The sequence below is a fragment of the Miscanthus floridulus genome, chromosome 4 (assembly GCF_019320115.1).
Source record: "Miscanthus floridulus cultivar M001 chromosome 4, ASM1932011v1, whole genome shotgun sequence".
In the NCBI taxonomy this organism is placed as follows: domain Eukaryota; kingdom Viridiplantae; phylum Streptophyta; class Magnoliopsida; order Poales; family Poaceae; genus Miscanthus; species Miscanthus floridulus.
This window is the reverse complement of record NC_089583.1, coordinates 31761180-31767179: the sequence shown is the minus strand read 5'-3', so window position 1 is coordinate 31767179 and position 6000 is coordinate 31761180.

Here is a 6000-nt window from a genome sequence, read left to right as displayed (position 1 = left end):
AGGAAGTTAAACCGTCTGTTGAGGTCGGATTTGATAATTGTGGAACATCTCCGGAACATGACTTTTCCGTGAATCAAGGCAAGCCCCGGATGCATTTAAACCTACCTTGTGTTTTACAAATTTTTGTCGCTTTTGCTTTTATATACTGCATTAAGTGATTAGGAGTCAAGTGGAAACCTAATTGGTGCATTACCAACCTTGTTTTTCCATATCTACCATGTTACCAGTTTTAATTCATAATGCCTAGTTATGCTTCGCCATGCATAGACAGATAAAGGTTAGGTGATTACCTGTCACCTGTGTGATATAAAGAGGTTTTTGGTTATGGTCAGTTATTCATGTTGTCATGAGATATGAGCATGTGGAGTAATAAATCTAGACCAGGCGGACTCGATGTGTGAGAGCCACAAGACGTGGATGTCTTGTGAGCGGGTTCTTTCCGCCTATGTCGATTAAGAACCGTCCGTTGTTGAACTATGTGAGATGAGACTTTGTAGTACTAACCACATACTTTGGTAAGCCTTAACTTGGCGATTCTATTACGAGAATGGCTACTTGCGCACTAGGAGTGGAGAGATGGCGAGAATAGCGTGTACCCACGTGGCAATGGGTTGGATTGGTGGAGTAATGTATTCTCGGGTGGCACGGACCCGTTCTTGTTTTAGGGGACCTGAGGGTAGGTTGGTATATGTAGGTCAGGGACCTACATATGTCGTGTGGTCTGGAATTCCCAGCTGGGTTTTTAATCGGTTCAAATCATCGTTGCTCCTCGGTTATGGAGACTCAACTCTCTATTCATCATCGTAGTTTAATAACTAGAACTTGAGTAAGGATTGAGAAAGTGTTGGATATGAAGTTTCATGATCTCATTGCGGATCATGTCAGCTTTGTATATGATCTTTTTGAAGATAAAAATGTTGATATAAAGAATCTTGTTAGAGAGATTTTATGCAAAAGAACTTTGATTATTGCTAAAGCCATACCTTGAATCCCTGAGCCTGCATTCCTGAGTCTTCTCAGATTTTATTCCGGTTAAGTCTTGTTGAGTACTTTTGTACTCAGGGTTCATTGACCCTTGTTGCAGGTGAGCCTCATGAGCAGGTATGTTTTGGACCATGCTGCATGATTGTTGTTTAGGTCGATGATGATAAGTGAATGTGTGATCCTTGGGCAGGATACTTATATTGTGTGTTTGTATAATGTTACTAATGCCACTCCACTACTACTATTGTTTGTAATATGTATCGAACTTAGTTTGTAAGGTTTGAAACAACTGGTTTGTAAACAAAGTTATTGTAAGACTTCCGCTAACTTACTCTGATATAGATATTTGAATAAATGTTGTAATACATCAATGACTCTGTAATGGGATCCTGCTCAGAAATCGTGGATGATTTGGGGTTCCTCGAGGACACCCGACAGTCTTCTTAAGTTACCAGGAACATATGCATAGTCGTCAGAGGTCGTTGGACAGTGACAGGTGCATGTGGGTCCTATAATTTAGGAGGTTCTACCACAAAAGGACATAAGATTTATACCGGTTTGGGCTGAATATACCTACATCCAGTCTGTTGCTGCTCGAGTTATTAGCACCAAAACTAATTCATAGTAGGGGGTACAAATGGTCGAGAGAAGGACTGGTCCTAGGTCTCTAATGGAAGGGTCAAAAGGATGCCAAGAGCTTGTTAGCAGCTTAACTGTGTGTGATGTGTTTCAGTGCTGTGCCCTCAGTCCGTCTCTTTGTTGGAGGAAGCACATCCCCTTTTATAGATGAAGGGAACGGCTTTACAAGTGAGAGGGCAAGGATGCGTATGCTACTCTGCCTTGTTGTTCACGTCTACCAAGCCTTGTAGTCCATTCCGGTGGGTGTGAGAGGATGGTAAGCGCCTACAATACTGTCGATGCCACTGTAGAATGTCAGGATGGCTATAGAGTACTGCTCCGCGTAGGGTATGGACTCTGGTATAGTAGTTTTGACTTATGAGCCTTACCTAGCCTTGCTCCGCATGCCTTCTGGTTCCTATGAGTCCCCGTCGGAGGGACGTGGGGTCAGGGTCCAAAGTAGCACTATGGGCAAGGCCTTCCGATCGAAGAGGGCATCCAGAGGCTGAAGCGAGTGCTTCGATCTGGTGGACCCGAGGGGCTGTGGAGCGGGCACCGCTCCCTTGGGACCATAACATGGTGATAGCACATCCATCATTTGTGGAGGACATAAGTCCTTTCCTAGACCATAGTGGTTGTCGTATGTCTATGTCGGGTTCCATGTCCGAGAGCTGAAGGCGAGGCCTACAACTCTGTAGGGCGAAGAGTACGCACTCGTAACACTTTTTAGGATCTGCTACGCCTAGGAGGTCTAAAGCACCCATCCCATCGTTCCCTGGCAGTACTTTTCCTACCGAGGCGCAGGGTATGGTCCTTGAAGCCACGGTTGACAAGAACATCTTGTCTTACTCTGTACCTATCATCATGGGGGGGCAGGGAGAGGTTGACAGGCGAGATGAAAACCAGCCCTTGGTCATCGGGTGGGGCGAAGCCTGCCCTTAGGGGTCGGGCGTGGTGGAGTCTATCCCTAAGCCTTCGGGCGAGGCGAAGCTGGCCCTTATCCCTCGGGCGGGACTGAGCCCAGCCCTCGGGGGTTGGGCGAGGCGGAGTCTAGCCCTTAGCCCTTGGGCGAGGTGGAGCTGGCCCAAGGGTGTCGGGCAAGGCCAAGCCTAGCCCTTGGGGGTTGGGCGAGGCCGAGCCTAGCCCTTAGCCCTCGGGCGAGGCGGAGCTGGCCCAAGGGCATCGGGCGAGATGGAATCAAACTCTTGTTATTCGAGCAAGGAAAGCAGCGGCATCCTTGTCCATCTAGGAGTTTTTAATGTTCAATGGTTTTTGGTTCCACCTCCTAGGGTACCCCGGTGTTAGGTCCTCGACAGTAGCCCCCAAGCCCCCAGGTGATTTGGACAGAATCGCTCGGGGGGTGTTTTTGATTTTATCGGAGTTAATTTGCCTAAGGGTGCGCGCGAGCACACCTGATAGGTGTAGCCCCCGAGCCCCCAGATGATTTGAGTAGAATTGCCTGGGGGTAGTATCGGACCCTTCGTGGGTAAGGCTGAAAGACTTGGTTTTTCGTCAACTGGATATTTTTATGGGAAACAAGGTATTCCGTTTGCGAGAATTTTATTTAGGGCCGGCCTGGCCGGAACCCAACTACAAATCGAGGCCCGGTGATGCTTGCATCCTTGAGCCCTAGTTATTTTGCGGGCCCATCCCTCATTGGGATGGCCCTTGGGCTTCGGGGTCCTAGGTGGGCCGGAGAGAAAAAAGCTTTGTGGCCCATATTGCTTCGGTGGGAAGAGAGTCCTGGTCCGCTTGGGAAAGGCGAACCGCTTGGCGTGACTTTCATAGGAAGGGATAGGGATCACGTGCGCGTGTCCCATGACATGACGTGGAGGTGCGTCGTGGCAGGCTCAGAGATCGAGGTGGACCGATACCCTTCTTGCGTCCGCCGCCCGTATAAAACCATAGGGTTTGCCCCTAGGGTTTTGTACTTCGCCTCCTTGCCCTTGCGTTCTCAGCCTTCGTCGCCAATTGCCAGGGCCTCTCGCACCCACATTGCTCCTGCCATCAAACTTGCTACTGCCTTCTTCCCTGTGCTGCTCCTACCGTCGCAATGGACCCAGAGTACAAATCCAACATCTCCACTCGGCACTTGGAGGGCCTCGTCCGCCGAGGCCTCCTTCGCCCATTGACCGCCACCGAGGAGTGGCGGCTACCCGATGAGGAGGAGGAGCTATAGCCACCAGAAGGGTACATCATGTCTTTTGCCCACTTCCATGAGCGGGGATTCGCCATGCCCGCCCATCAGTTTTTCTGAGGACTACTAGACTACTATCAAGTGGAACTGCAACACCTCTCCCCCAATAGGATCTAGCACATTGTGGTGTTCGTCACCCTATGCGAGGGATTCTTGGGGATCAGTCCCCACTTTGACCTATGGCGGTATCTCTTTGCCGCCAATCTTGTGAAGAGGCGGGTCGGGTAGCAAGAGCTGCACGTGTCGGTGGGGTGCACCAGCATCCACCTCCGCAACAACTGGGGGGGGCATACCCGCTAATGCGTTTGTCCACTTCCAATAAGGGGTGGCATTCACAATGGTTCTATGTCAAGAACGCCACCGCCACCCCCTTGCTAGCTTTCACCTGGCACTACATCTTGGAGGCCCTAGGGTCATGGGGGTGGGGCGTCCCGGGCAAGGGGAAGAAGCAACTCAACAGCCTTCTCGCCACCATCCAAACTCTGAAGCAGAGGGGCGTGAAGGGGTCAAGGATCATTGGCGCCTACCATGTGAGGAGGGTTGTGCCGCTGATGGCGCGTGCACTTCCCCTGTATCAGATGGTGCCCAAAGCATTGTTTGAAGGGACGGTGCTTGTCGATGAGGCGCTCCCTTACTCTGAAGTGGCACAGCGCATCAAGGAGGCAATGGAGCCCATGAAGGACTCTGCTAGCACCATCCTTAACTTCATGTTTTTAGTGCCGGGGCATCCCCCGATGCGACCAGAACCGAGGTTTGTTGAGTTCGTAAGTTTTCTTGCCTCTTGCTCCTCTCTTCTCTTGTAATTTCTGGTCCCCTGATGTTATCCTTGGGATGGCGGGACCAACCAGGGGGACTGCACTTCAAGGATAGCCCGGCTCCATTGCCAAAGGACCCAACCCGGGTGGCAGCGAACCATGCCATGGCTGGTTGGGACAAGAAGACATGGGAGCTTGTGAAGAAGAAGGCGATACGAAAGCAACAAGCTCAAGATCGAGGAGAGGAGACAAGTAGTGAAGATGATGATGATGACGAGTCAGATGAGGAAGCAGCCGGCATGGATTGGGGTGACTTGGTGGATGAGGACTCGTTGCTCATGCGGGGACCCTTCCTGTTTCACACGGAGGGAAGTGAGTCCACGGGGGCGGTGGAGCCGGGTCTGCCCCTGGGTTCGGTGGGAGTCGGTGGATCTACCGTCACCGTCGGGGTGGTGGTGGAGGATCGGTGGATGGGAGGGGATGGATCCAAGGTCATCCCTGTGGTGCTAGTGGAGGAGGGCAGCTCCGACACCATGCCCCATGAGCTAATGGAGGGGGTAGCTCTGGTGCCACACCCCACGAGCCGATGGAGGGGGTGGCTCTAGCATCGTGCCCCATGGGCTGATGGAGGGGGCGGCTTTGGTGCCGCGCCCCATGAGCTGATGGAGGGGGACGGCTCTGGTGCCGTGCCCCACGAGCCGATGGAGGGGGGCAGCTCTGGTGCCATGCCCCACGAGCCGATGGAGGGGGCGGCTCTGGCACCGCGCCCCACGAGCCAATGGAGGGGGGCGGCTTCAGTGCCGCGCCCCATGAGCTGATGGAGGGGAGCGGCCCTGTCACTGTGCCCTCGGAGATAAGGGAGACGGGCCCCCTACCTCAGAGTAGGGGTAGGTTCAAAATGGTCCCGCCCACATGAGTTGGAGTAGGGGTCCGGGGGTTCGTCCCCGAAGCGTACCCGTCGACCGAAAGCACCAGAGTACGTCGCCGATTGCCCTCATTTTCTTCCTTTATTTTTCTGTTCTGACCTTATGCCCTTTTTCCATTTTGCAGATTCTTGCGACGGGGCCACCCCTTGGGGCCAGCACCTAGGAAGAGCCTTGCCCTTCAGGAGGGATGGACCATGCTGCCCGGTGTCACCCCTGTTTTGGGCAGGAGTGATGCTATCGTCACGGCCTCATTGGCTGGTCCGGTGGTGTCCGTGGTGGTGGCGCATTCCATGCCCTCGGTGACCCAAGTGACGGTGCCAGACGTGGGCTAGGCAGAGTTGGAGGCCGCCGCGGTGGCGTTCGACGGAGCAGCGTAGTTTGCGCCGCTGGGGGCCCCATGGGAGGTGACCGCAACCGTGATCGTGATAAGCCCGGTGGGGTCGGATACTACCATGGTGGCGTCCGAGGCGGTGGCGCAATCCATGCCACCGGCGGTCTAGGCCGTGGCGCCCGAGGCAGG